Here is an 11,264-nt window from a genome sequence, read left to right as displayed (position 1 = left end):
TGGTTTTCAGGCAGTAAGGCTCAAGGTTACCTTTGGTTTAGTCCCCGTGAGTGAGAGTCAGAGCCCACCCTTGAGTGAAAAGGGATCAAAGACCCATGGGGTCCTTCTGAAGTGACCACTTTTCTTACCTCTCAGGCTCTTAGAGACATACATAAAAAAATCCACTCACGTCAATTCGGGCAATGTCCTTGGACCTAGGCAGCCCAAGAATCTTGGCAAGGACACTGCAAAAAATGAAGACAGGACAAACCATGCTTATTAAGATGCTTTGTGGATTCTGTCTGCAGAGATGATAGAAGAAACAAGGCAGAGTGTTCCTCTGGGTCCTCTTTTTATCCCAAACAGGTCACCATTCCCCTAAGGCCATGCCTAAGAACTGGAGGAAAAGAAGTGAGATTTGAACGCCGGCATCAAGCATGGAGTTGGTAGGCATTCAGGAGAAGACCTGCCCTGCTTTCTAGAGGCTTAAGGAACAAGAATTTGCAGAGAGGAATGCTCTTCTTTTCCACAGGCCTGGACTCTAAGTCTTTTCCCCAGCTGGCCTTAAAGTGCAGGTGCTTGAGCCATTGTGTATTTTCCCACCCAGAAAACGGCAACTGGCAGAACTGAAGGGCTCAGCTGCTTTCTTGTGGCCCATCATCTCCCTCAATCCTTCTAAGCAGGCAAATCTGTGGGTTACCAATGCTGCAAAGGAAAGGCTCAACTCTATTCTCACCATTGTCCCATCAGTAGCTTTGTGACCTTGGGTCAGTCCCTTCTCTTTTCTGGCTCTCAGTTTCCCCACCTACAAAACGGAGAGTTAAGGTCATCTGGAAAGACCCATTTTTGCTTTTCGGTGGTTGGACCCTGACCTGTGCTCACAGGTCCTGTGCTCACCGAGTAACAGAATTCAGTGGGCACATTAACGTCAGAAATGTTCTCAATCCGGATTACAAAAATCAGGGTGAGAATGGATTTTCAAGCACAGAAACCCCCATGTTTTTGCTGGTCCAAGGAGGAGTCCTCAGTTACCTTGCAAGTCTCAGGATCTGCACATTTTTCAAGCAGTCCCAGTCCCAGTCAGGGCATCAGAACAGGGGGCTGAAGACTTCGTTCTTGAGCTGAAGTTCAGCAATTAAAGTTAGAAATTCCCTTCCGCCTTGGAGAGAAAACTAGATGAATAGAACTTTAAAACATGTTAATGTCATAAAGTAATATAATGAAGATTACGTAACCTTCAAGCCAGGGAGACAAAGACTCTGACCTCGTGTGCAGGTGAAGTCTGAGTTACCAGCCTTCTGCATTGCATAACCTTCAAAATGATTTTTACAGGATTTGGGTTACAGATCTTCTAGAATGCTCTACAGAAGTTAAAATTGTTTGAGCTCAGAAGTCTATTTAGCCCCCCGAGCAAAGATCGAGCTGGATGTCAGGCCTAAGCACAGAGGAAGTTCTTGGGCCCTGGTCTTTGCCCTTAAGGAACTCCTTGTAATGAGGGAAATGGATTATGAAAACACACTGCAGGGTGGGGTAATGTGGGCAGTGAGAGGAACCTGGGACAAGGAGCAGCTGATCTACTGGGGAGAAGGGGATTAGGGAAATGGTGCTGCTCCTCGAAAGATGAGTAAGGATTCACCAGGAAGATGAGGACATGGAGGGGAAGGGAAGGCATGTCTTGTGGAGGGTATGATGGGAAAGTACAGTGAAGCCCATGGACAAACAGAATCCTGTAGTTGGGGCCCTTACAAGTCAGCTGGTTTATTCCCATCTCACAAAGGAATCCTCTGTGAACACCTAAAGTATAGCATGCTGCCCATCCATCCATTCATCCCTCCCTCTCTCCATCCATTCATCCATCCATCCACCCATCCATTTGTCCATCCATCCGTCCGTCTGTCCATCCATCCATCCATCCATCCATCCATTTGTCCATCCGTCCGTCCATCCATCCATCCATCCATCCATCCATTTGTCCATCTGTCCATCTGTCCATCCATCCATCCATCCATCCGTCCATCCATTTGTCCATCCATCCATCCATCCATCCATCCATCCATCCATCCATTTGTCCATCTGTCCATCCATCCATTTGTCCATCCATCCATCCATCCATCCATCCATCCATCCATTTGTCCATCTGTCCATCCATCCATCCATTTGTCCATCCATCCATCCATCCATCCATCCATCCATCCATCCATCCATTTGTCCATCCATCCATCCATCCATCCATTTGTCCATCCATCCATCCATCCATTTGTCCATCCATCCATCCATCCATCCATCCATTTGTCCATCCATCCATCCACCCATCCATTTGTCCATCCATCCATCCATCCATCCATTTGTCCATCCATCCATCCACCCATCCATTTGTCCATCCATCCATCCATCCATCCATCCATCCATTTGTCCATCCATCCATCCATCCATCCATCCATTTGTCCATCCATCCATCCACCCATCCATTTGTCCATCCATCCATCAATCCATCCATCCATCCATCCATCCATCCATCCATCCATTTGCCCATCCATCCATCCATCAATCCGTCCATCCATCCATTTGTCCACCCACTCATCCATCCAATCACAAGTTGCTTATGAAATAAACACTCATCAAAGACCCATGCTGTGCACGGACTCTGCCGGGGAGTTATGAATCAATAAGACACACCCCTGCCTTCCAGGGTATTACCTTTCAGTGGGCAGGGTAAGACATCCACCCATCTCTTCAGATATTTGTTTCCTTAACTATCCAGGGTTCCTACAGAGTGTCCCCCTGCTTCTAGGTGGTGGGGACACTGTCCATGTCGTGGCTGACTCCTGGTTAGCTGGGGAGGCAGACAGTGAACAGACGATGAACATTCTGGCTTTTCAATGGGTGCACAGGCTCTAGCAGGAAGCTAGAGGGGACATGAATGTTCTTTATCACAGATCAGGAACCCTGTCCTCTGTCCATTTCATCCTGCCCCAGTCTAAATGGTCTTTCTTTACTGTGGTTTATTCCTCACAGGCCGTACTGAAAATAGATTTGTGTCTCTGTGATCTTTTACAATTAAAATTTTTTTAAAGTAAGACATATCCAATTTAGTACATATCCCAGGATGGGAACCCTGGAGTCCTATCTAGGGGAAGTGGTGGTTACTCTCCCAACCAGATCCCAAGATATGATGATGATGCTGGCATGTCGTTCATGGGACAGGCCATATGCAACTTTTTGGGGGCTCAGGATGCATTACAGGCTAAAGTTTCCAGAGGGCAGGCTAGTCTTTTACCAAAGCAAGGAGCTACTGGGAGGTCACACATGGTGCTGCCTTCCCAGTGCTTCTCCCTCACCTGTATCCTCCTTTCCACCAGCAAGGTTGTACTAAGCTTCTACTCCATGTCCTGTGCTATAGGGTGGAAGCAGGTGTGCAGAACCAAAGAGGTGGAAAGTGAAAGAAATTAAGAGGAAAGCTGCAGGTGGCACCCCAGGCCCCCTTCCCCTTCAGGTCTCCGCACGATGAGCCTTTCCACCTTTGTGTGGAGGCACAGTGGAGAGTTGGGTTTGTTACTTACATCGTGTTGCAAACACATTCCCGTGTTTTCTCTCTAAAGCTCTGGAGTGGTGTGTATTAAAGGACTGATGGTGTTCTATTTGATCTGGGATGTCATTCTCAGAAACTATACTAGGTATACTAGTTAGCAATTTCTGGAGAGAGGAAGAGCTATAGACCCAGACACATTTGCCTTTGCCTCAACTTTCATTAAATTCTTTATTAACAATTTCCACCCTTTCTCATCCCACAAGGCTGTGAGAAGGCCAGTAGGAAGCACAATAAGATATTTTTTAAAAACCCAGTAGAACATCAGGATCAGAGAGATTAAAAAAACAAGAGTAAAGGGTGTCGACCTCTGTAAGAATATAACCAAGAGAAAAGGCGACATGTGGCTACCCTAAAACCGTATAGTTGAGTCTAAGCTTCTTGGGAACCAAAGAGAAAAAAGAAACATAAGCATGGTGTTTATGAGTCGGGAGGAGAAAACACCAGTGAAGGACACACACCATAGCAACATTTTCCAAACAGCCTCTCTGTTCAACAATAAAAAAGTGAGTAAATGAGAGGGTCCCTAATGGGACGTTTATATCCCCCTAGAATCAGGAGGTTGAATACTTTGGTAATAGTAGGAAAACTGTGTATGAGACAATATCAACTTTAATGGAAGCTGTGCACGTGCTCAGACTCCGCATCATGGCCCTTAAGGGGACATGGGTGGGGATGTCTGTCCAGACGTGGGTGCTGGAAGGAAAGCCTCATCAGAAATGTCTTCCTCATACCTCGCCCAAAATTTCGGGCGGTCGGTCCTATTGCTTTTGCAAATGAAGCAAATATTGCAAGGTAGGCCCTGGCAAGTGTCTTACCAGCATCCGCTGTCTCTTGCACCCTTTGGCTCTGGCTAGTCATTTTCCAAGACACTCAGAGGCTCTGTACAGAATCACCACAGGACAATGTGGAAATGCCCGTCCATCCCATAACGTGGCCCAATCACAGCAGAAGCAAACTTGTCTTTTTTGATCAAGTAATCAAGAAGATCTATGTTAAGATTTACATATTTATTTGAGAGAGAGGGAGAGCAGACATGCACGCGGCGGTGGGGGAGGGGCAGAGGGAGAGAATGTCCCTCTGAGTGGGCAGACTCCCACTGAGTGGGGAGCCCAATTCAGGACTCTGTCTCAGGAGCCATGAGGTCAGGACCTGAGCCAAATCCAAGAGACGAATGCTTAACCGACTGAGCCACCCAGATGCCCCTAAATAATCAAAAAGTTTTTTTTTTCTAGAAAATCATCCCAAGCAAGCTGTCATTCAGCCACAGATTCAACTATAAAGATGTCCACTCTAGCTGTATTTACTGTAGCAAAGACTGGAAATGAAGCAGATACTCTGCAGATTTCAAAAATGATGTTACTGGAGCAGTTTCAAAGGGCACTGGGACAATATCCCTGATGGGACACGAGATTTTAAGCACATCACAGGGTACTTAAACAGCATGTGTCTTTTATGAAGACATGTAGGAGTCACCACTGTTGCTGGAGGGAAATGCATGGGGACGGTCACAGTGGCTGATTCTAGATCACATTTTAGGGAGCCCCTTCTGGCCACACGTGGCAGGCAGACTGTCAGGGAAAGCGGGGGCTGGGGAAGGAGAGAGGAGCATCCTTTGGATTTGTGTCCCAAGAGGTGGAGGTGGTAAAAGCAGAGGAGTCCTTCTGGAAACCGAAGAGTGGCGTGCTGAGGGATTGACGGGTGTAGGTGCAGAGGAATAACAGGTGTCGAGGTTGACGGTGTGTTTCCAGCCTAAGCCACAGGTTCATTGCCACTCACGGACCTAGAGGAGGAGAGCAGGCATCCTGGGGCAGGTGGGAAGGGGTTTGAGGTTCTCTCTGGCAACTACGAGGTTCTCTCCAGCAACTACCTTCTCTGGAAGCTAGAGGTACCTGCCAGTTAAATGCTGGTAATACCTATCTCATCAGGTTGTCAAGGGAATTCAGGAATAAACATCTGGAGACCAACAGCAGAGTACAGATACTAACAGAAGAAACACTAGGGGTGCAGAGCGCCATGTTCACAGCCTCACTCTGACACCCACAAGCTGGTGATCTTGGCCCAATCACTTAACCTGGTTTTGCCTCAGTACCTGACCTGTAAAATGGGGATACTAATAGCCCATACCTGTTATGGACGGAACCTTTGTCTCCCCCACACATTCCTCACCCCCAGTGGGATGGTATTTGGAGGCAGGGCCTTTTGGAGGTGATCGGGGTTATAGGAGGTCACGAGGGTGGGGCCCCAAGAAGGAGAGATACCAGAGAGCTCTGTTCCTCTCCCTGTGCACACAAAGACAACATCACATGAGCACTCAGCGCAATGCTGGCTGCCACAAGCAGGGGCCATGGGTGAAGACTACACGTTGGCATCTTGATCTTGAACTCCCAGCCTCTGGGACTGTGACAGATGAATGTGGGCCATGCAAGCCCCCCTAGCACAGGATTTCCTTATGGCCCCCGAGCTGACCAAGACAACCTCAGGGAGTTAGGAAGACGATGCCCTTAATTATTATTTGTGCATGTGCCTCGGCATCTGGTGAACCAACCAGCTGGAAAGCTCTGCGCCCCTAGAACTGCCCCCTCTCAGAGGACAGGGTCTCATGCTCTCAGCAGCGTCTGCTCATCTTCGTCAGTAAACAGCCCACGGGATCGTCCGTTCTCTCGGAATTGGAAGCCCCATTCCCTGTTCCAGGTACAGCATCCCCCGCCTGCATGAGCCCTACTCTACCCACATCAGTCCTTACAACGAGGTTCACGGTGTTACATTGTTGTCTGCCCCCGAGGGTCGTTTCTAGGGCTGGCTACAAAAAGAACCAACCGCTGTCACCTGGCACTTCTCTTCTCCATGGTCAAAGGAAACAAACAGAAAAGTGGTTTACGATGCTTTCCGCCATGTCGCTGACCTCCCGGGAACTCGGCCGTTTTACGGTTCTGCTCTGTGAGTTCCATTAATCCCGGGGTCTCTTGTGTCCAGGACTCACTCTCATGGATTGGATTCCTTGGTGGTTTGTGATTTCAGATTGTGAGCTCATCTTTGTGGGTTTTCCCTCCAGCTGCGTCTGAGGAGGTCGGGTTATAAAACCGTCCTTCAGAGCAACTTCTGCTTCTGTGGGAGCTCCGGGTCTTCAGCTGGTCTAGAAAGGGAGTGCGGCTCTGGATTCTGTGCTTTCCTCAGCATTTCTTTCCACCCGAGGCCCTGGAGCGCCACACGCTTCATTGCTTCCCGGTGGGAGTAGCATGTCTTAGTCCTGCTGCTGCTGACGGCAGCTGCTCTTCAAGATCCAGACTTGCAAGGGGCTCCCTTCCAGGCACCCAGCCTCTCATGCACGGATGCACGGGCTCTTGTTTCTGGCTTCATCTTCTACTTCCTGGCCTGAAACCCTTGAGCTGTGGCATCAGCTCTCACCACTCTGGGTTCAATTTCTCTTGATTTCAGGGATTCCCTTTTGAATTTAGACACACACACACACACACACACACACACAGTATGGATAACTATATACTATAACTATATATTATATATTTATGTATTTTACATATTACAAAACTAGACAACTCTAGGCATCTATATAACACTCTATATGTACATATATACAAATAATATATAACATACGCTAGGTCTATAATCATATAGTCGTACAGCTTGTAACTGTATTGCTACATATACAATTAAACTGTTAGGCACGCATACGTTATATATAGAGTTACATAAATGTGTGTATGTAAGCATGTCATAAGATCAGCGTTTGTGACGTTCTATTCATCTGGAGGCCTTTTCTGTGATTTCTAGGACTTGGCATTGGCAAGTAAAGACCTCTCTTGCTAAGTCAGGATGTTTCATCTTGTACCAGAGTCCCTGTCATCAGCCGTTTTGCTGTCTGTGGTTTCAATTACCTTCAGGGACCTGCAGCCCAGAAGCCGATAAGCCTCCTTCTGACGTCGGGTCAAGAGGTCGCTGGTCGCTCACCGCCACGTCACGGCGCCCATGTCACTCACCTTACCTCCTCAGGTGGGCATTTTATTGTCTCACATCGTCACGAGAAGGGGGAGAACAGCACAGTAAGATATTTTGAGAGAGAGAGACCACATTCGCGGAACTTTTATTACAGTAAATTTTATAATTGTTCTATTATTGTTGTGGGTAATTTCTACTGTGCCTAACTTGTAAACAGATTAAACTTTATCATAGGTATGTGCATGTATGGAACAAACAGTGTGTGTAGGTTTCAGTACTAAGTATGGTTTCAAGCATCCACTGGGGATTTAATTAATTAATTAATTAAAATTTTTATTTTTCCAGTGTTCCAGAGTTCATTGTTTATGCACCACACCCAGCACTCCATGCAGTATGTGCCTTCCACAATACCCACCACCAGGCTCACCTAACCCCTCACCCCCCATCCCTGCAAAACCCTCTGTTTGTTTCTGAGTCCACAATCTCTCGCAGTTCATCTCCCCCTCCAATTTCCCCTAATTAACTTGTCCTCTCCATCTCCCGATGTCCTCCGTGTTATTCCTTATGCTCCACAAGTAAGTGAAATCATATGATAATTGATTCTCTCTGTTTGACTCATTTCACTTAGCACAATCTCTTCCAGTTGAGCCGAGCAGGGAGCCCGATGAGGGGCTCCATCCCAGGATCCTGGGATCACGACTAGAGCCGAAGGCAGACGCTTAACAACTGAGCCACCCAGCACCCTGTTTTTGATTTCCTATTTTGGCAGTGTATGTGATCTTACTGTAACCTCCACAGTACTTTTCGGAACGCGGTAAGGCAGGAACTTAAACAGATAACTTCCTTCACCCCTGAAACTGTCCCAGGACACTCCATCCGCTCCGCTGTCCTTTGGTCCTGCTTCCTGTGGTACCCACGGCTCCTGGTCTGTGGTCCACCATGACTGCCTTGTGGCAGGTCTGGTATCACTAAATTGCACAGTTTAAAAATCTTGTGTGTGGTTTTCTGTCTTCTGATCAACTTGGAAACTTCCGTGTCGTGGAAAGAAATCCATACCCTTTAGAATTAGGCACACTTGAGGCTGAGTAAGGAAACTTAGGTCCGGCTCTCATCAGCTAAGTGCCTGGGGTCTGTAATCCCTTAGCCTCCAGCCTCTGACCCTCCCCCGCCCCTCCTCTAGCCTCTTGCGGACTGCCTCCACACACCGTCCCCCCCCCCCACTCTGCAGAGGCCCTTCTCGCCTGCCTCCTGCTGCTCTGGGTGTCGCACTCGTGAAGGCTCGCTGGATCCCGCCCCCCCACCATGTGTGCGCCTCCGGGGAGCCTTGCCTGGCACAGTCACACAGACACCCACTTGGCACAGCCCTGAGCGCCTGGCAGCTGGGCAGGGGGTGGCTGGCATGTGGGAGGGGGCCAGCTCCGGAGGTGGGGTGCCGATCTGGCCTGGACTGCCCAGCAGATGGGAGCGACTCACGTCTCCGGATCCCGCTCGGGTACTCTCTCTCCGTCTCTGTCTCCACTGTCTTGATCTGTCTGCCTCAGAGTCTCCCTTGCCTCCGTCTCAGGCTTGTCTTTCTAGTTCCTTCCCCATCTCTCCTTATGTTTCCGACGTCTGCTCCTCCCTCCCTGCACGGGAGACCCGGTGCAGGTGCCCCTGTGAGCGCCTCTCTGGACCATGACGCTGCCTCCTCCTGGGCAGCGCACGCCCTGGGCCACGATGGGGGCCCTAGGGAATGGTGGCCTTACCCAGAGGCCAGCTGCTCCTGGGGAATGTCCCACAGTCTCCCTAAACCTTATTAGTCAGGTGGTTCTCACACTGTCACTGGCAGAGAACCGTCCACGAACCTTGTTGAAATGCAGGTCCTCAGTCCGCTGTGCTCAGAGACTCTGGGTCTGGGATAAGCATTTTAAAGACGAATCCTGAGAGACGGAGAGGCAGGGTTTTCCAGGCCCGTGCGGGTCACGTGAATGATGGCCTGCAGAGCCCACCGCTCCCCTGCCCGAGCCACCTCCGCGTGCGCCTCCCGGTCCCCTGTCCACTCTCTCCGAGGCCTCGCTTTGGACACTCCCCATCACTTCTTGGTCTGTTTCCTCCTCAGCAAACTGGGCTGGACGAGTCCTCCCCACGGCGTGGTTGGGAAGATGGATGAGGTGATGCACGAGGAAAACCTCCAAAGACCTACGTCCCTAGACACACATCAGACAGTGATGGATGGATTAAATAAACAGCCGGAGAAGTGGTAGCACTCCCCTCCTCTGCCTCTGCGTTCGCCAAGCCTCCCTCCGACGAAGCCCCTGCTCCCCAGGCATCCTGCCTTTCCGCACGCTGTCCCGTCCGCTCCTTCGGGAGAACACCTGGCCTGCCCCACGCAGGCCTGCCCATGCCAACCCGATGCTTCAAGGGCCCAGCTCCCAGGCTTCTTGCGCTCGAAGGGCATGGGTGCCTGCACCAGTCCCATCTGGCCTTTAGCATGACGGGTCCCAGAGGGCTGTGGGCTGGGGAAGGAGGAGGTGAGCCACTGTGCTGGGTGGAGGGAAGCCCCCGCTGCGGGGCGACAGAACCCTGGGTCCGCGGCTCCCCCCTTACCAGCACTAGTGGACCGGCGATCCAGGAAGGAGTTAGCGTCGGGGCAAGAACCCCAGGGATTTGCCTTGTAGCCGGCAGCCTCTTTCGTTGTTTGCCACGGGGCCTACCTCTCAGATGATAAAACTCTGGGGTTCACCTCCGATCTAGCCACTGCCTTCGTTCGGGTGCCTGCAAGATCATCCCTTGCTTTTAGCCTCAGATGGGTGCTTGTGGGAGAGTGACCGGGGCCAGGATCCCAATCAGGAGTTTTGTCTAGTGTGAGCGCTCCGCGCCTCTGTTTCCTCCTCTGCAAAATGTGGACAATAGCAGCAGCACCTTCCTCCTTCCCTGCTGAGATGACTAAGTAAGACGCGTCTGTGACATCCTGAGCCCGGCGCCCAGACAAGGACTGTAACCGCCTCGCCGGGGGAGCAGGCGACGCCTGCTTAGCCGCCCCAGTCTCAGCCCCGCAGCAGCTCGGTGTCATAAAGGTGAACCATGAGAGACTATGGACTCTGAAAAACAACCTGAGGGTTCTGAAGGGGCGGGGGGGTGGGAGGTTGGGGGACCCTGGTGGTGGGCATTATGGAGGGCACATATTGCATGGAGCACTGGGTGTGGTGCAAAAACAATGAATTCTGTTACACTGAAAAGAAATTAAAAAAAGATTTATCCCTCACTGACGTCCCAGGCCCACAAAGTGGATGGTGGGCAGCTTTGCCTGGGGCGCCTCGGGCCTCCAGCCCCTTCCATTGCATGTTCTGCTGTCTTCTAGAGCCTTGGGGGCCAACAGGGTAGCTGCCGACTAGTTTCGTTTAAATTTAAATTAATTAATTAATTAATTAAAAGACTCAATGAAACTAAAAGTTCTGTTCCTCTTCACACTAGCCACCTTTCAAGACCTCGAAAGCCACACGTGATTGATGGCTCTTGTGCTGTGTGGCGCAGACACGGGACCTTTCCAGCGCTCCAGAAAGTTCTGTGGGGCTGAGCTGTCAAGAGCCTCCTTGGGTGGGGGCGTGTCTCCGCAGGATCCTCGGCACATCCATCTGCAGGGGAGACCCCCGTAGGCCCACACGCAGGGGTCCTCCTGGGCCAGGCGTGGGAGCAGTGAGTACCGCCCTGTCCCAACCCCCGTGGCCAGGAAGTGGTGACGTGGCCCAACCTCACAGCAGCG

The sequence above is a fragment of the Mustela erminea genome, chromosome 5 (assembly GCF_009829155.1).
Source record: "Mustela erminea isolate mMusErm1 chromosome 5, mMusErm1.Pri, whole genome shotgun sequence".
NCBI classification, from domain to species: Eukaryota; Metazoa; Chordata; class Mammalia; order Carnivora; family Mustelidae; genus Mustela; species Mustela erminea.
This window is presented reverse-complemented; position numbering follows the sequence as displayed.